This window comes from Nycticebus coucang, chromosome 22, assembly GCF_027406575.1.
Source record: "Nycticebus coucang isolate mNycCou1 chromosome 22, mNycCou1.pri, whole genome shotgun sequence".
Taxonomy (NCBI): Eukaryota; Metazoa; Chordata; class Mammalia; order Primates; family Lorisidae; genus Nycticebus; species Nycticebus coucang.
Genome location: NC_069801.1, coordinates 39,263,962 through 39,284,037, shown reverse-complemented (window position 1 = coordinate 39,284,037; position 20,076 = coordinate 39,263,962). Strand labels below are relative to the sequence as shown.

Here is a 20,076-nt window from a genome sequence, read left to right as displayed (position 1 = left end):
TGAAACAAGAGAATCACTTGAGCCCAAGAATTTGAGGTTGCTATGAGCTCTGACACCAGCGAGCTCTACTGAGGGTGACAAAGTGAGACTCTGTCTCAAAACAAAACAAACAAAAAAACTCAAAATATATTATAATATATGTATAAATATATTTTAGTGTAAGAGCTAAAAATGCAGAACTCTTGGAAGAAAATATAGGGCTAAATCTTTACAATGTGAGATTAGGTAATAGTTTCTTAGATATAACACTCAAAGCACAAGCAAGCATACACACAAACAAAACCAGATAAATTGGACTTCATTAAAATTAAAAACTTTTCCAGCCTGAGCTAGAGTGAGACCCCATCTTTAAAAATAGGCAGACATGTGCTCGCTTCAGCAGCACACATACTAAAATTGGAACGATACAGAGAAGATTAGCATGGCCCCTGCGCAAGGATGACACGCAAATTCGTGAAGCGTTCCATATTTAAAAAAAATAAAAATAAAAATAGGCAGACATTGTGGTGGGCACCTACAGTCTCAGCTATTGGGGAGGCTGAGGCAAGGGATGGCTTGAGCCCAGGAGTTTGAGGTTGCTGTGCGCTATGATGTCACGGCACTCTACCAAGGGTGACAAAGTGAGACTCTGTCTAAAAAAAAAAAAAAAAGTAAAAAAATTAAAAACTTTTGTTTATCAAAGGATATCATCAAGAAAGTGACATGACAGAACATAGAATGGGAGAAAATGTTTGTAATTCACATATCTGACTATGAACTAGTATCAAGAAAAGGTAAAGAACACTTGCAACTCACTAACAACAGAGATAAATGAACCAGTTTAAAAATGGGTGAAGGATCTGATAGATATTTCTCCAAAGAAGGTCTCCATGTTATGAAAACAGGCCTGTATCATTAGTCATCAGAGAAATTCAGGACCACAATGAGATATCACTTCATACACACTAGAATAACTATAATAATGTAATGGAACCTCCCTACATTGACAGCCTCCTAAGTTGACCTAATTTTCACAGACCAGACATGTATCCCATATACAGATCAGTACAGTAGATCTAGTTCCTTATGTTGACCACCTCTGTATGTTGAACAGTGTGTTACAGTTCTTTGGGTGGTCAATTTACAGGAGTTCTATTGTAGTTTTAAAAGGTCAACAACAAATGTTGGTGCAGATGTGGGGAGATTGTAGCCTCATACAATGCTGAGGGAAATGTAAAATTTCATCAACATTGTATGATTCTGTGAAAAAAAATTGGCATTTCATTTAAAAGTTAAACATAGAATTACTTCATGATCTAGTAATTTCACTCTGGGGTATATTCCCAAGAGAAATGAAAACATATGTCCACATAAAACTTGTACATTAAAAAAAACCTTGTACATTAAATATCAATAGCATCATTGTTTATAATAGTCAAGAGATGGAAACAGCCCAAATGTTCACTAATTAAACAATGAATAAACGAATTGTGATATAGCCATAGAAGGGAGCATTATTTAGGCATAAAAGGAGTAAAGAACTAATTCATGTTATAACATAAATGAAACTTGAAAAATTATAACTGAAAGAAGCCAGACACAAAAAGTCAAACGTTTTATGGTTTATTTTGTATGAAATGTCCCAAATAGGCAAATCCATAGCAACAGAGATTAGACTAGTTGCCCAGGGATGGGAGACAGGGAGAATAAGAACTGCCTGTTAATAGCTATTGGGTTTCTTATTAAGGTGATAAAAATGTTCTCGTGTTAGATAGTGATGATAGTTGCACAACTTTGTGAATATACTAAAAACCACTTAATTGTATACTTTAAGGAGGTGAATTTTTGTGGCATCTGAATTATATTTCTATTAAAAATTAGCAAATTGGATACAACCAAAGAAAAGATTAGGAAATTTGAAGACAGGTTGATATAAATAATCCAAACTGAAGCACATAGAGAAAAAAGGAAGACAGAGAAAGGAGAGAAAGGGAGAGAGAGAGAGAACAGCTCATCAATGACTGTGACATAGCATCAGGAGGTAAGGAGCAAATGAAGGCCTATGAGGAAAAGAGAAATAGAGTGGGGCAAAAACCTTTGAATTTTGTTTAAAGAACTTTTGCCAGAGGATGGTCCCAGTGGCTCACACCTGTAATCCTAGCACTCCGGGAGGTCAAGGCAGATGGATTGCTTAAACTCAGGAGTTTGAGAGCAGTCTGAGCAAGAGCTAGAGCCTGTCTCTAACAAAAATAGAAAAAACTTAGCCGGGCGTTGTGGCGGGCGCCTGTAGTCCCAGCTACTCGGGAGGCTGAGGCAGGAGAATCGCCTAAGCCCAGGAGTTGGAGGTTGCTGTGAGCTGTGTGATGCCACGGCACTCTACCGAGGGCAATAAAGTGAAACTCTGTCTCTACAAAAAAAGAAAAAAAATAGAAAAAACTAACAGAGCATTGTGGCGGGTGCCTCTAGTCTCAGCTACTGAGGTACTTAGGAAGCTGAGGCACCATAGTACTCTACCCAGGACAGCAGAGTGAGACTGTCTCAAAAAAAGTCTTTTTTTTTTTTGGTCTGTCTGTCCTTCCCTCCCTCCCTTCCTGCCTTCCTTCCTTCTTTTGAGACAGGGTCTTACTCTGTCACCCTGTGTAAAGTGCCATGGTGTCATACCTCACAGCAACCTCAAACTCCTGGGCTTAAGCAATACTCTTGCCTCAGCATCCCTGAGTAGCTGGGACTACAGGCACCTGCCACAACACCTGGCTAACTTTTCTATTTTTAGTTGAGACGGGGTTCACTCTTGCTCAGGCTGGTCTCGAACTCCTGAGCTCAGGCAATCTACCCACTTCAGCATCCCCTAGAGCTAGGATTATAGGTGGAAGCCACCAACCGCACCCAGCAATAAAGCCATTTTCAATAAGCAAAGCCTAAGAGAATTCACTGACCACAAACTGCACTACATGAAGTATTAAAGGAAATTCTTCAAGTGGAAGGGAAAAACTACCCCATGGTAAACTGAATCTACAGTGAGGAACAAAGAGTACGAGAAAGGGTATGAATATATTTGTTTAAACATAAAACAACTTTCTTCTTTCTTAAAGTCTCAGAAGTCAATTGCATGTTGAAAGTAAACAATAACAGTGTAATGTGGAGTTTATAAAACATGTAGAAGTAAAACATATGACAATTGCATCAAGTCAAGGATGGGGTATAAATGGAATCACATCATTGTATGTTGTCTTAGGTGTTATGCGTTATAGTATTAGTTCAGAGTAGACTATGATGATAAGTTAAGGAAATATTATAATCCCTAGAGAAACCACAAAATAGTGGTATAAAGACGTTGAGGTAAACAGCAAATAGAGTCCAAAGAAGATGTATGAATAGTCAAAAAGCACACGAAATGATGCTCAACATCATTCACCTCCAGGGAAATGCAAATCAAAACCACAGTGAGATACCATTTTATACTCACTAGGATGGCTGTACTGAAAAAGGCAGATAGTAACAAATATTGGCAAGAATGTGGAAAACCAGAACCCGTGTACATTGCCAGCAGAATGGTACCATCACTTTGGAAAACAGTCTGGCACTTTCTTAAAAATTTAGAAGTGTAGTTACCATATATCCCAGCAATTAAACTCCTAGGTATATACCCGAGAGAAATGAAAACATGTTCACACATATTGTACATACATATTCATAGAGATGTTATTCATGATAGCCAAAAAAGTAGAAACAACCCAGCGTCTTTGAACTGATGAATGGATAAATACAACTTGGTGTCTATATAATGGATTATTTGATAATAAAAAGGAGTAAAGTACTGGTATATGCTACAACATAGATGAATATTGAAAACATGCTTAGGCATAGAGAGGGAAGGAGGGAGAGGGGTGGGGCCTTGGTGTGTGCCACACCTTCTGGGGGCAAGACATGATTGCAAGAGGGACTTTACCTAACAAATGCAATCAGTGTAACCTGGTTTATTGTACCCTCAATGAATCCCCAACAATTAAAAAAAAAGAAAACATGCTTAGGGAAAAGAAGCCCAGCCCAACACAAAAGGCCACACTTTGTATGTTCTGTTTATATGAAATGTCCACAATAGGCAATTCTGTAGAGATAGAAAGTAGATTAATTGTGGAAGAGTAGTGGCAGTGGAGTTAGGAGGGTGGAGAGAAGGGGAGTGACTACTAAAAAGGTATATGGGTTTCAGGGGAGGGGGTATAAAGAAAAATGTTCTAAAACTGATTATGGGCTGGGCACCATGGTTCACATCTGTAATCCTAGTGCTTTGGGAAGAGGATTGAGACTGGAGGATTGCTTGAGGTTAGGAGTTCAAGACCAGCCTGAGCAAGAGCAAGGTCTTGTCTCTATAAAAAACAGAAAAATTAGTAAGATGTGGTGGTACATGTCTATAGTCCTAGCTACTTGGGAGGCTGAGGCAGGAGGATCACTTGAGCCCAGGAGTTTGAGGTTACAGGGAGCTATGAAGACACCATTGCACTTTAACTAGGTGACAGAGGAAGACCCTGTCTCAAAACAAACAAAAAGCATAACAACAACAATGACAACAAACCGGATTGCGGTGATCATTGTATAACCCTGTGAATATTCTAAAAAGCACTGAATAACAAATACTGGAGAAAAATCAACAAAATCAGAAGCAATACTACGTACAAAGAATAAACTATTGGCCAAGACCTGTGGCTCACACCTGTGATCCTAGCAATCTGGGAGGCCCAGGCAGGAGCATTGCTTGAGCTCAAGAGTTCAAAATCAGCCTGAACAAGAAAGTGAGACCCTGTCGCTATGAAAAATAGAAAAAACTAGCTGGGCATGGTGGTGGGTAACTATAGTCCCAGCTACTGGGGAGGCTGAGGCAGGAAAATCTCATGAACCCAGGAGTTCAAAATAAATGAATACAGAAGTAAAAATTAAGAAAAAGAACAAACTATTGTTCGGATTAAAACTTAAAAGCATGCAAAGTGGAAGAAATCAGACCAAAATAGTATAAACAATATGTTGCCAGTTATGTGGATTCTAGACCATGGCCTGCTGGTTGAATCTGGCCATTGCCTGCTTTTGAGTTAAGTATTAATTCCTTTCACCATTTTTAAGGGCTGCAAAAGAGAAAGAGGGGAGGGCAAGAGTGGGGATGGGGAGGAGAAGGAGGACTGACATAAACTATATGTGGCCTATAAATACTGAAATATTTACTATCTGTTCCTTTACAGAGAAGTTTTCCAGTGTATGATCCAGACAAAATTAAACTGTGAGATAAAAAGCAGAACAGCTTTTAACTCTGGAGGTGAGGGTGGGAGATAACAGTAACTAAGTACGAGAGAACTTTGTATGTGATGAAACTGTTTAATATTTTGATTATGATGATAACTTGGATGTATAATCCTGTCAAAACTCATTATTGTACATCAATTTTCCCTGAATCTTCTTTTTTTCTCATGGGTTGTATCTATTGATTAAAATTGAAAAAGCATCTTTTAAAAAACATTTCTAACTTTCCCCCTATTTCTTCCCTTCTAAGTGGGATTGATAATTTGTTTGTTTGTTTGTTTGTAGAGTGCCGTGGCATCACAGCTCACAGCAACCTCCAGCCCCTGGGCTCAAGCGATTCTCCTGTCTCCACCTCCCAAGAAGCTGGGACTACAGGCACTCGTCACAACGCCCGGTTATTTTTTGTTGCAGCCGTCATTGTTGTTTGGAGGGCTGGGCTGGATTCGAACCCACCAGCTCAGGTGTATGTGGCTGGCACCTTAGCCGCTTGAGCCACAGGCACCGAGACTGATAATTTGAATAAAGAGCTTGGTTCTAGAGCTAATTAAATAAAAACCAGTGTTTGTAGGGCTTCAGAAATTATTTTTTTCTTGGGACTGTGCTTCCCAAGTAACAATTTAACATGATTGAAAATATAAATTTATGTTGTAAAAACTGCAACAGATGTTTTCTTTTAAATTGTCTGTCTATGTGTGAATGGGAGCAGTGTATAATGCACTCCATTTATATTAAAATTTATGAAAAATACACGGCAAATTGTTTTACAACATATTCTGTTTTCCCTCCGTTGGTATGAATTTGGTTGTTATGACATTGATTTGATCTTAAAACTAATATTGATCTCCTTTCCAATATGATTCTAAGAATCCAAAGTAACACATTCTTTCTTCTTTCATAGTTATGAATTTTTCTTTTCTTTCATTCTTTCTTTTTTTTATTTTTGAGACAGAGTTTCATTATGTCTCCCCCAGTAGATTGGGGTGGAGTCTCAGCAACCTCTTACAGCAACCTCTAACTTACAGCAACTCACAGCTCACAGCAACCTCTAACTCTTGGGCTTAAGTGATTCTCTTGCCTCAGCCTCCCAAGTAGCTGGGATTACAGGCGCCCCCCACAGCACCAGGCTATTTTTTTTGTTGTAGTTGTCATTGTTGGTTAGCTGGCCCAGGCCCAGCTCAAACCCACCAGCCTCGATGCATGTAGCCTATTGTTTGGATTAAAACTTAAAAACGTGCAAAGTGGAAGAAATCAGCTGGCGCTGATGTAGCTGGCACTGTAACCACTGTGCTACGGGCGCCAAGCCTCTTTCTTTCTTTCTTCTTTTTTTTTGAGACAGAGTCTCACTTTGTGCCCCAGGTAGAGTGCCATGAGAGTGCCATGTCATCATTCATAGCAACCTCAAACTTCTGGGTTCAGCGATTCTCCTGTCTCAGCCTCTCAAGTAGCTGGAACTATAGGTGCCTGCTACAATGCCTGGCTAGTTTTTCTATTTTCAGTAGAGACAGGGTCTCACTCTTGTTCAGGCTGGTCTCAAAAGCCTAAACTCAAACAACCCACCCACGTTGGCCTCCCAGAGTGCTAGGATTACAGGCATGAGCCATTGCGCCCAGCCAGAGTTAAGAATTTTCTAATGCAAAATGATGTTGACCTATCTATGCTTGCTTCATCAATATGTCAGGAGAAGACCGAGTTCTCTTTTCTCTCTGATCAAATGATAAAATTGTATTTTTTTTTTTTTTTTTTTTTGGATTTTGGCCGGGGCTGGGTTTGAACCCGCCACCTCTGGCATATGGGACCGGCGCCCTACTCCTTGAGCCACAGGCACCACCCGATAAAATTGTATTGTTAAGAAAATCCATCTTGTTATATAGCTTTTGAGAAATTTTTTATTTCTTCTTAAAGCAATACATAGGAGTAAAAAGCCCAGAACCACTGAACTGGCCAATAATATTATTTTTATTTCAACCTAATAAAATATTTATTAACTATCTCTAATTTCACTTCAAGGGTATTTCATTTAAAAGCAGGATTTCTATGCCTTTTTCAGATATCCAGCCGGCAATGAGCAACAGAAAATAGGGGAGAAATATTTTTTAAAAGTTGATTCAGGGTGGCGCCTGTGGCTCAGTGAGTAGGGTGCCGGCCCCATATGATGAGGGTAGCAGGTTCAAACCCGGCCTCGGCCAAACTGCAACCAAAAAGTAGCTGGGCGTTGTGGTGGGCGCCTGTAGTCCCAGCTGCTCTGGAGGCTGAGACAAGAGAATTGCATAAGCCCAAAAGCTGGAGGTTGCTGTGAGCTGTGACGTCATGGCACTTTACCCAGGGCAGTAAAGTGAGACTCTGTCTCTACAAAAAAAAAAAAAAAAAAAGTTGATTCAAAGAAAAAGAAGGAACAGTGAAAATGGTAGCAGGACTCTTAGACCTCTGCCTCACTCCACATGTAAAAATTTTCCAGATGGGTAAAAAATGTAAATAGTCTACTTCTAGCAATAGTTATCTGTAGAAACACTCCCAGCATGGAACACTTAAAATGCTGAGGAAATACAAGAAGGATCTTTCTTTTTAAAGGCATGGCAATGTTGTCAGAAAAGAAGGAGAAATTATCATAAACAAGGAGAAAGCTCTACTCCAGAAAAATTTTAGCTGGAGCTGGTGTTTGCCTGGTGACATCTGCCAATCTCCAGCAGCCTAACGAAGTGTATAATACAGGAGTTGTAAGTTGAGGCCTAAGGGGACAGGAAGGATTGGAGCTCTGAGGTCCTCTGAGGATAAACTAGAAAAGTGAGAGACCTAGAAAAATCCCATCAATAGAAAAAGACATTGAAGATACCTGTTTTCTAACCATAGGACTGTACTTGGAAGTGGTGCCTTATAATAGTATGCTTCAAAAATCAAGCCTAAAATTTAGGGGGGGTGATTCTGGGTTTGTAGTACCCTCCACTGCTTGGTAGAAACAAATATAAATGTTCCATAAAAGAACACATTTTTACCCAAGCCTCAATTTCCACAGATAAATTTTCAAAGACTATGAGTTCAGACAAATAAAGAAAAGAAGTCTTCAAACATAGGTGATAATAAACAGTTACATGTTTGGGTCAACAAACAACACAGCAGAATCGGACCTATACAAATGGTAGCTACCAGAATTATCAAACAATTTAATAGAGAAGCGGAGGATGATAAAGGATTAGGCAAAGTTGAAAAGTAACCACATAAAACTTCTAGAAATTAAAAAGAGGCCTGGTGTGGTGGTTCATGCCTCAAATCCTAGCACGCTGAAAGGCCGAGGAGAGTGAGACCTCCATCTCTACTAAAAACTAGCTTAGTGTTGTGGTGGGCACCTGTAGTCTCACCTACTCAGGAGGCTGAGGCAAGAGAATCTTGATCTCAAGAGTTTGAGGTTGCTTTGAACTAGGACACCACGGCACTCTACCCAGGGTCCCAGGGCGGCAGAGTGAGACTCCATCACAAAAACAAAACAAACAAAAAACCCCCAAATAAATGAAAATAAATAGAAATTAAAAAGAAAATGGGAAGAGGAGGAGCAAGATGGCAGCCGACAGCTTCCTTGCATCTGAGCACCGTGAGTCTGGGGAGATAGGACTCCAGGCATCTCTGGCTGGTGGGATCTGCCTATCATCACCCCTCTGAGGATACAGGGAGTCAGCGAGAGACTTCTGGACCCCAAGAGGAGGACTAAAACAGTGGAAAAACGGCAAATGGTCACGTGTGTTCAATCTGTCTAAACCCACCAGCAACATCCACAGGCACGAGAACTTAAAGAGCAAGAGGAAGTGAAAGGAAAATTAGGGCAAGGAAACAGATAAAAGAAATCACTTCCTCAATGAATCCCCAACAATAAAAAAAAAACAAAACAAAACTTAAAAAAAAAAAAAAAGAAATCACTCATGAGGAAGAATCAGCAGAAAACTCTAGGCAACATGAAAACCAGTCCAGAACAACCCCACCAAGGGACCATGAGGTAGCTACTGCAGAGGATTCCACCTATGAAGAAATGCTAGGAATGACAGAAAGGGAATTTAGAATACACATGTTGAAAACAATGAAAGAAATGATGGAAACAATGAAGGAAACTGCTAATAAAGTGGAAAATAACCAAAAGGAAATCCAAAAACAGAATCAAATCAGAGATGAACGATATGAAGACTATAAAAAGGATATAGCAGAGCTGAAAGAAATGAAACAGTCAATCAGGGAACTTAAAGATGCAATGGAAAGTATCAGCAACAGGTTAGACCATGCAGAAGAAAGAATTTCAGAGGTAGAAGACAAAGTTTTTGAGATAACTCAGATAGTAAAAGAAGCAGAAAAGAAGAGAGAGAAAGCAGAACGTTCACTGTCAGAATTATGGGACTTTATGAAGCGTTCCAACATACGAGTTATAGGAATTCCAGAAGGGGAAGAAGAATGCCCCAGAGGACTGGAAGCCATACTAGAGAATATTATAAAAGAAAATTTCCCAAATATCACCAAAGATTCTGACACACTGCTTTCAGAGGGATATTGGACCCCAGGTCGCCTCAACTCTAACCGAGCTTCTCCAAGACACATTGTGATGAACCTGTCCAAAGTCAAGACAAAAGAAAAGATTCTGCAAGCTGCCAGGAGTAAGCACCAGTTGACCTACAGGGGCAAATCCATCAGAGTGTCTGCAGACTTCTCTAATGAAACTTTCCAAGCAAGAAGACAATGGTCATCTACCTTTAATCTACTTAAACAGAACAATTTCCAGCCCAGAGTTCTGTACCCTGCTAAACTAAGCTTAAAAATTGATGGAGAAATCAAATCATTTACAGATATACAAACATTGAGGAAATTCGCCACAACAAGACCAGCTCTACAGGAAATACTTCAACCGGTTCTGCACACTGACCACCACAATGGATCAGCAGCAAAGTAAGAACTCAGAAATTAAAGGACAGAACCTAACCTCCACACTGATGCAAAAGATAAAACTAAGCAATGGACTCTCACAAAATAAGATGATTAGGATACTACCACACTTATCAATTATCTCAATAAATGTTAATGGCTTGAATTCCCCACTGAAGAGACATAGATTGGCTGACTGGATTAAAAAACACAAGCCATCCATTTGCTGTCTGCAAGAAACACACCTGGCTTCAAAAGACAAATTAAAGCTCCAAGTCAAGGGTTGGAAGACAATTTTTCAGGCAAATGGAATTCAGAAGAAAAGAGGAGTTGCAATCTTATTTTCAGATACATGTGGATTTAAAGCAACTAAAGTCAAAAAAGACAAAGATGGTCACTTTATATTGGTCAAGGGAAAAATACAACAAGAAGACATTTCAATTCTAAATATTTATGCACCCAATTTAAATGCTCCCAGATTCTTGAAACAGACCTTACTCAGTCTGAGCAATATGATATCCTCTAATACCATCATAACAGGGGACTTTAACACTCCTCTTACAGAGCTGGACAGATCCTCTAAACAGAAATTAAACAAAGATTAGCCGGGCGTTGTGGCGGGCGCCTGTAGTCCCAGCTACTCGGGAGGCTGAGGCAAGAGAATTGCTTAAGCCCAGGAGTTGGAGGTTGCTGTGAGCTGTGTGAGGCCACGGCACTCTACCGAGGGCTATAAAGTGAGACTCTGTCTCTAAAAAAAAAAAAAGAAAGAAATTAAACAAAGATATAAGAGATTTAAATGAGACCCTAGAACAACTATGCTTGATAGACGCATATAGAACACTCCACCCCAAAGATAAAGAATATACATTCTTCTCATCACTCCATGGAACATTCTCCAAAATTGATCATATCCTGGGACACAAAACAAATATCAACACAATCAAAAGAATTGAAATTTTACCTTGTATCTTCTCAGACCATAAGGCACTAAAGGTGGAACTCAACTCTAACAAAAACGCTCGACCCCACCCAAAGGCATGGAAATTAAACAATCTTCTGTTGAATAACAGATGGGTGCAGGAAGAAATAAAACAGGAAATCATTAACTTCCTTGAGCATAACAACAATGAAGACACAAGCTACCAAAACCTGTGGGATACTGCAAAAGCAGTTTTGAGAGGAAAATTCATCGCTTCAGATGCCTACATTCGAAAAACAGAAAGAGAGCGCATCAACAATCTCACAAGAGATCTTATGGAATTGGAAAAAGAAGAACAATCTAAGCCTAAACTCAGTAGAAGAAAAGAAATATCCAAAATCAAATCAGAGATCAATGAAATTGAAAACAAAAGAATCATTCAGAAAATTAATGAAACAAGAAGTTGGTTTTTTGAAAATCTCTAGTAACCTCAATCAGAAATGATAAAGGGGAAATAACAACTGATCCCACAGAGATACAAGAGATCATCTCTGAATACTACCAGAAACTCTATGCCCAGAAATTTGACAATGTGAAAGAAATGGATCAATATTTGGAATCACACCCTCTCCCTAGACTCAGCCAGGAAGAAATAGAGCTCCTGAACAGACCAATTTCAAGCACTGAGATCAAAGAAACAATAAAAAATCTTCCAACCAAAAAATGCCCTGGTCCAGATGGCTTCACTCCAGAATTCTATCAAACCTTCAAGGAAGAGCTTATTCCTGTACTGCAGAAATTATTCCAAAAAATTGAGGAAGAAGGAATCTTCCCCAACACATTCTATGAAGCAAACATCACCCTGATACCAAAACCAGGAAAAGACCCAAACAAAAAGGAGAATTTCAGACCAATCTCACTCATGAATATAGATGCAAAAATTCTCAACAAAATCCTAGCCAATAGATTACAGCTTATCATCAAAAAAGTCATTCATCATGATCAAGTAGGCTTCATCCCAGGGAGGCAAGGCTGGTTTAACATACGCAAGTCCATAAATGTTATCCACCATATTAACAGAGGCAAAAATAAAGATCACATGATCCTCTCAATAGTTGCAGAAAAAGCATTTGATAAAATCCAGCATCCTTTTCTAATTAGAACACTGAAGAGTATAGGCATAGGTGGCACATTTCTGAAACTGACTGAAGCTATCTATGACAAACCCACAGCTAGTATTTTACTGAATGTAGTAAAACTGAAAGCTTTTCCTCTTAGAACTGGAACCAGACAAGGTTGTCCTCTGTCACCTTTACTATTCAACATAGTGCTGGAAGTTCTAGCCAATACAATTAGGCAAGACAAGGAAATAAAGGGAATCCAAATGGGAGCAGAGGAGGTCAAACTCTCCCTCTTTGCTGACAACATGATCTTATACTTAGAGAACCCCAAAGACTCAACCACAAGACTCCTAGAAGTCATCAAAAAATACAGTAATGTTTCAGGATATAAAATCAATGTCCACAAGTCAGTAGCCTTTGTGTACACCAATAACAGTCAAGATGAGAAGCTAATTAAGGACACAACTCCCTTCACCATAGTCTCAAAGAAAATGAAATACCTAGGAATATACCTAACGAAGGAGGTCGAGGACCTCTATAAAGAAAACTATGAAATCCTCAGAAAGGAAATAGCAGAGGATATTAACAAATGGAAGAACATACCATGCTCATGGACGGGAAGAATCAACATTGTTAAAATGTCTATACTTTCCAAATCAATCTACCTATTCAATGCCATTCCTATTAAAATACCAACATCGTACTTTCAAGATTTCAAGATTTGGAAAAAATGATTCCGCGTTTTGTATGGAACCGGAAAAAAACCGTATAGCTAAGGCAGTTCTTAATAATAAAAATAAAGCTGGGGACATCAGCATACCAGATTTTAGTCTGTACTACAAAGCCATAGTGCTCAAGACAGCATGGTACTGGCACAAAAATAGAGACATAGACACTTGGAATCGAATTGAAAACCAAGAAATGAAACTAACATCTTACAACCACCTAATCTTCAATAAACCAAACAAGAACATACCTTGGGGGAAAGACTCCCTATTCAATAAATGGTGTTGGGAGAACTGGATGTCTACATGTAAAAGACTGAAACTGGACCCACACCTTTCCCCACTCACAAAAATTGATTCAAGATGGATAAAGGACTTAAATTTAAGGCATGAAACAATAAAAAACCTCAAAGAAAGCATAGGAAAAACACTGGAAGATATTGGCCTGGGGAAAGACTTCATGAAGAAGACTGCCATGGCAATTGCAACAACAACAAAAATAAACAAATGGGACTTCATTAAACTGAAAAGCTTCTGTACAGCTAAGGAGACAATAACCAAAGCAAAGAGACAACCTACACAATGGGAAAGGATATTTGCATATTTTCAATCAGACAAAAGCTTGATAACTAGGACCTATAGAGAACTCAAATTAATCCACATGAAAAAAGCCAACAATCCCATATACCAATGGGCAAGAGACATGAATAGAACTTTCTCTAAAGAAGACAGACGAATGGCTAACAAACACATGAAAAAATGTTCATCATCTCTATATATTAGAGAAATGCAAATCAAAACAACCCTGAGATATCATCTAACCCCAGTGAGACTGGCCCACATCACAAAATCTCAAAACTGCAGATGCTGGTGTGGATGTGGAGAGAAGGGAACACTTTTACACTGCTGGTGGGACTGCAAACTAGTACAACCTTTCTGGAAGGAAGTATGGAGAAACCTCAAAGCACTCAAGCTAGACCTCCCATTTGATCCTGCAATCCCATTACTGGGCATCTACCCAGAAGGAAAAAAATCCTTTTATCATAAGGACACTTGTACTAGACTGTTTATTGCAGCTCAATTTACAATTGCCAAAATGTGGAAACAGCCTAAATGCCCACCAACCCAGGAATGGATTAACAAGCTGTGGTATATGTATACCATGGAATACTATTCAGCCATTAAAAAAAATGGAGACTTTACATCCTTCGTATTAACCTGGATGGAAGTGGAAGACATTATTCTTAGTAAAGCATCACAAGAATGGAGAAGCATGAGTCCCATGTACTCAATTTTGATATGAGGACAATTAATGACAATTAAGGTTATGGGGGGGAAAGCAGAAAGAGGGATGGAGGGAGGGGGTGGGGCCTTGTTGTGTGTCACACTTTATGGGGGCAAGACATGATTGCAAGAGGGACTTTACCTAACAATTGCAATCAGTGTAACCTGGCTTATTGTACCCTCAATGAATCCCCAAAAATAAAAAAAAAGAAAAGAAAGAAAATGGGAAAATAATAGAGGGCCTAAAGAGTAGTTTATACACAGGACCTCCTGGGATCGTGTCTAGAGAATAGCTAGTGTTCTATGAGCATTGGAAACAGAAGGGAAATCAAGCCCAGCAGAGGTACCAGTTCCATTCCCAGCTTGCTCAGTAGCTGGCAAATAGAAATCACTCTGTAGCTGGGCGTTTTGGCAGGCGCCTGTAGTCCCGGCTACTCGGGAGGCTAAGGCAAGAGAATCGCCTAAGCCCAAGAGCTGAAGGTTGCTGTGAGCTGTGATGCCACAGCACTCTACTAAGGGCGACAAAGTGAGACTCTGTCTCTAAAAAAAAAAAAAAGAAAACACTTTGCAACAAGTGAAGAAGAAAAAGAAAGAAAGAAAGAAAAGAATAGTTTATACACAGATGGAAAGAAAAATTTTGGAGAATCACTCAAAATACGGTAAGAAGAGAGGAAGATGGTGAAAATATGAAAGGTTCGGAGACACAGAGGAGTGAATGAGAAGAGCCTAACAGGAGTTCTAGAAGGAACAAGAGCTGCAGTATTCAGAGATTATGGCTGAAAATTTAAAAAATAGATAAAAGATGCCAATTATCAGTATGAGAGACAGAAAAATTTTCCAAACAGGATAAATAAAAATAAATACACATTTGCACACATTTTGGTAAAACTTCAGAACACCAAAGATGGAAAGAAGAGAGAAAAGATAGATCATTATAGGAGGGTAATAATTAGACTGAAAGCTGACTTTTTAATAGGCACAGTGGAAACTGAAAGATAAGAGAAAAGTGCCAGAACAAAGTTAATTGTGAAATTGTATGCTCAGGCTTGGTGCCCGTAGCACAGTGGTTACGGCACTGGCCACATTCACGCAGGCTGACGGGTTTTACCCAGCCTGGGTCAGTTAAACAACAATGACAACTGCAACAAAAAAACAGCCAGGCATTGTGGCAGGCGCCTGTAGTCCCAGCTACTCGGGAGGCTGAGGCAAGAGAATCGCTTAAACCCAGGAGTTTGAGATTGCTGTGACCTGTGACGGTATAGGACTCTACCCAGGGCAACAAAGTGAGACTCTGTCTCAAAAAAATAAAATAAAATAAATTGTGTCCTCAGCAAAATCTTCTTTTGAGAGTGGGGGCAAAGTATAGGCATTTTCAGGTAAATAAAAGCAGAGTCAGTGTATGCACTTTGAACTGACTAAAGAAACTGCTATATATATATTTTTTTAAATTTGAGACAGAGTCTCACTTTATCACCCTTGGTAGAGTGCTGTGATGTCACAGCTCACAGCAACCTCCAACTCCTGGGCTTCAGCAATTCTCTTGCCTCAGCCTCCTGAGTAGCTGGGACTACAGGCGCCCACCACAACGCCCAGCTATTTTTTGGTTGTAGTTGTCACTGTCATTTAGCAAGCCTGGGCAGGGCTCAAACCCGCCTGCTTTGATGTACGTGGCTGGCGCCCTACTCACTGAGCAATGGGCGCTGAGCCAGAAACTGCTAAATAAATACTTGTCTTCAGAAGGCATTAAGGAAATTAATGCCACATCGATACCACTATACACCAGCTAGAATGATTAAAACTAAAAAAGACTGACCTTCTCAAGTGTTGGGAGAAAGCTGAACAACTGAAATGCTCATACTTGATTGACGGAAAATATAAAGCGGTACAACCACTTTGGAGAACAGTTTGGCATTTTGTTAAAAAGTTAAACACACATTTGCCATATAATCCAGTCATTACACTCTTTGGCATTTACCTAAGAGAAAAGCAAATATATGTCCATACAAAGATGTACCAGTGTTTCTAGCAGCTTTATTTGTAATAGCAAAACACTGGAAACGATCCAAAGTCCATAAACAGGCGAATGGATAAATAAATCATGGATATCCATACAATATAAATTTCTCTTCCAATACAGAGGAATGAGCTATCGACATATACAAAGTGGATGCACTTCAAAATTATTATGTTAAAAGAAGCCAGACCAAAAAGAGTACATATTGTGTCATTCTATTTATATAAAACACTAGAATATGCAAACCAATCTTCAGTGATGGGAAAACAGATTAGTGGTTATCTGGAGCTGGAGTGGGGCAGGAACAAGCGAGAGGGAGTGATTATCAAGAGAAATAAGGAAACTTTTGTAGGTTATGGGTATGTTTACTATTTTGATTATGGTGATGACGATGTGAGAATTTACCAAGTTGTATACTTTAAAAATATATCAAATCATGGTTGCCCCTGCAAAAGATACATATCAAATTGTACATTTAAATATAGTTAATTTTATGTCAATTATACCTCAGTAAAGACGAAAAAAAAGAGCGAGAAATGGAAAAGAAAAGAAGGCTGGTGCGGTGGTTCACGCTTGTAATCCAGCACTCTGGGATGCTGAGGCAAGCGGATTGCTTGAGCTCAGGAGTTTGAGTCCAGCCTGAGCAACAGGGAAACACCCCCCAATCTCTACCAAAAATAGGAAAACAAGTCTGAGCTACTTGGGAAGCTGAGACAAGAGGATTGCCTGTGCCTAAGAGTTTGAGGTTGCTGTGAGCTATGATGCCCCAGTGATCTACCCAAAGTCATAGAGTTTGTCAGACAAACCACAACTGAAGGATATTCTACAAAATACCTGACTAACACTTTCGGAATGGTCAAGGATATCAACAAGGAAAGTTTGAGGAACTGTCACAGACAAAGGAGTCCAAGCGGACATAACAAGTAAATGTGATGTGATATCTTCAATGGAATCCTACTCCCATAAATGGATATTAGGGGGGTGGTGCCTGTGGCTCAGTGGGTAGGGTGTCAGCCCATATACTAAAGGTGGCAGGTTCAAACCCAGCCCCCGCCAAACTGCAATAAAAAATTGCCAGGTGTTGTGGCGGGTGCCTGTGGTTCCAGCTACTCAGGAAGCTGAGGCAAGAGAATTCCCTAAGCCCAGGAGTTGACGGTTGCTGTGAGCTGTGTGACACTATGGCACTCTACTGAGGGCAATAAAGTGAGACTCTGTCTCTACAAAAAAAAAAAAGGGATATTAGGTAAGAATTAAAGAAATGTAGGAGTTTTAGTTAATAATTTATGAATATTGGTTTATTAATTGTGACAAATATACCTAATAATGTAAGACGTTAATAACAGGAGAAACTGCATGTGGGATACACAGATCTCTCTGTCTTATCTTCTCAACTTTTCTGCAAATCTAAAACTATTCTGAAATAAAAAGTTTATTGAAAAAATGTGACTCCTTGGTTCACTAGAATTTACTTAAATTAGTTCTTTTATTATTTTTCAAACAATAAAAGAAATCTTTAATAAGGCTGGGTGTGATCATTCATGCCTGTAATCCCAGCACTCTAGGAGGCCGAGGAGGGTAGATTGAGCTCAGGAGTTCAAGACCAGCCTGAGCAAGAGTGGGACCTTGTCTCTAAAAAAATAGCCAGACGTTGTGGCAGGTGCTGTGAGCTATGATGCCATGGCACTCTACCAGGGACAACAAAGTGAGACCCTGTATCAAAAAAAAAAAGAAAGAAAGAATAAGAAACTTACAATAGTTTATTCCCATTTATCCCCCCCTTTTGTGCAGTTTTTGTCACCTATTTTATTTCTATGTGTGTTTTAAACTCCACAAGATATTTTTTTTAATTGTTGGGGAGTCATTGAGGGTACAAAGAAGCAGATTACATTGATTGCTGTGTCAGATAAAGACCCCATTTATTTGTTTTTTTGAGACAGAATCTCACTATGTCGCTCTCGGTAGAGTGTCATGCTGTTGCAGCTCACAGCAACCTCAAACTCTTGGGCTTAAGTAATTCTCTTGTTTCAACCTCCCTAGTAGTTGGGACTACAGGTGCCCACCACAATGCCCGGAAATTTTTTTTTGTTGTTGTTGTTGCAGTTGTCATTGTTTATCAAGCCCAGGCTGGGTTGGAACCCGCCAGCCTTGGTGTTTGTGGCTGGCACCCTGAACACTGAGCTACAGGCACCGAGCCAAGACATTATTGTTGTTGTTTTGAAACAATCAATATTAATTTGAACATACACTATATGATATATGATAAACATACAGAGTGCCCCAAAAGTTTCCCCTAAAGTCACCATACTCAGGGAAATAGCAAATTGTAGCTAAGGGTAAATTTCTTTATAAAATATTCATTACAAAATTTTACAAAATATTCTCTACATGTTGGCCACCTCTTTGTAAAATTCTGTAATGAATAGTTTGTAAATAAAGGTACCCTTAGCTACAATTTTCCGTTTCCTTGTGTATGATGATTTTAAGGGTGACTTTTGGGACACCCTGTATATATAAGGATCAGATCTCTACCCTTCTCCATCCTGCATTTTCCTAGGGAACTGACCTGCATGGACCATACCAGTGAAGTCCCTGCCTTCTGGCTCCCCACTGAGCTCAGCCAGTGCAGATTTCTGTCTCTCCTACAAGTCCCCTGAGCTGGCTGTGTCCCTTAATCACAAGTCATTACTTCTCTAATTGGCCCACTCTACAGGAATTTCCTTCTGGATTCCAGAAACCACTCAGTCTCTCTTTATCCCTTCAGGCCTAGGGGTGTTAGTAATTCTGCATTATTAGTTCTGGATTATCCTTTGTAGGTCCCTCATACCCTGTCCAAACTTTAATAAATAGCCCCTTCATAAAAGCGTCCTTGAATTATGCTATTTTCAGTGTGCCATCTGTCTTTTATTTGAACTCAGACTGATACAGTAATTGTGGAATCAGGAAATAGTCCCTCGAAATGGGATTCTGGAGTTCAGTTGCTCATGTATTTGAGGAGCATGGTGATAACCTTGCTGGGGAAGAATTAGGAAACGAGTTATCTACGGCATGTGGTGGCATCATCATTACTTAAATTATCAATGGAGGGAGCATGTGATGAAATGCAGTGAAGGGCAAGGCATTAAGAGATCAAGTGGCTCTGGCACTTAATTGCCATGGCAACAGCAGTGATTAAAGAATAGCTGAACCAACTGGATTCTTTTTACCATCCTAAGAAGTTTAGACAGGGGGGAAAAACGCAAATCAAAGCTATGGTGATACAATTAAAAAGACATACGGAAACTAGAATGCCACCACCATGGTGGCACTGAAAGAGTCCCTTATTTCCCGTAATGGCAGCATGACTAAGAATGAAGCCTGAGGTCTGGGTGTCAGGATTCTGGTCTTGCAGCCTCAGATCAGTGCATAACTCTGCCGGGTCTTCTATGCCCAGGCAGGTTATTGCCAGGAGGAGTGGGACCCTCAGATATAGGAAGGGGATGCATGACACTCAAAGGAAGATGTACTAAGGCTGAGCATTTCGAACCTCCACTCTCTCTTGAACCTCTTACTCAGACTGAAGGAGCTAGCTGTCCTCTGTGTAAAGGCCTTCAGATAATTATTCCCTCATAAGCCAAGGCCAGTTCTTCTCAGGTCCCATCTCCTTACCTTGTCACTCTGAGGCCCATAACAGATGAAGAAGTGTAAGAAGTATAAGGCCCACTCCGGAAGAAGATGGCCCATGTACTTAAAGAGTTGCAAAACCTTGCCTGGGGGTGTAGTTATGGGGAAAGGTGTGGCCGTGGACCGTGAGGATGTTAGACAAGCGATTCTCTAGGGGAGGTCCCAGCATCAACAGCATCAACATCACCCATG

At 39.8% G+C, this 20,076-nt stretch overlaps 2 non-coding genes across 2 annotated transcripts; both read left to right on the top strand.

The window, feature by feature from the left end:
• The first annotated feature begins 366 nt into the window (after positions 1-366).
• LOC128575775 (U6 spliceosomal RNA) lies at positions 367-473 on the top strand. The gene has a single exon (XR_008377167.1). It is a non-coding gene; the product is annotated as a U6 spliceosomal RNA (small nuclear RNA).
• A 14,001-nt stretch (positions 474-14,474) lies between these two features.
• LOC128575706 (small nucleolar RNA SNORA7) lies at positions 14,475-14,614 on the top strand. Its single transcript, XR_008377117.1, has one exon. It is a non-coding gene; the product is annotated as a small nucleolar RNA SNORA7 (small nucleolar RNA).
• Positions 14,615-20,076: the final 5,462 nt, after the last annotated feature.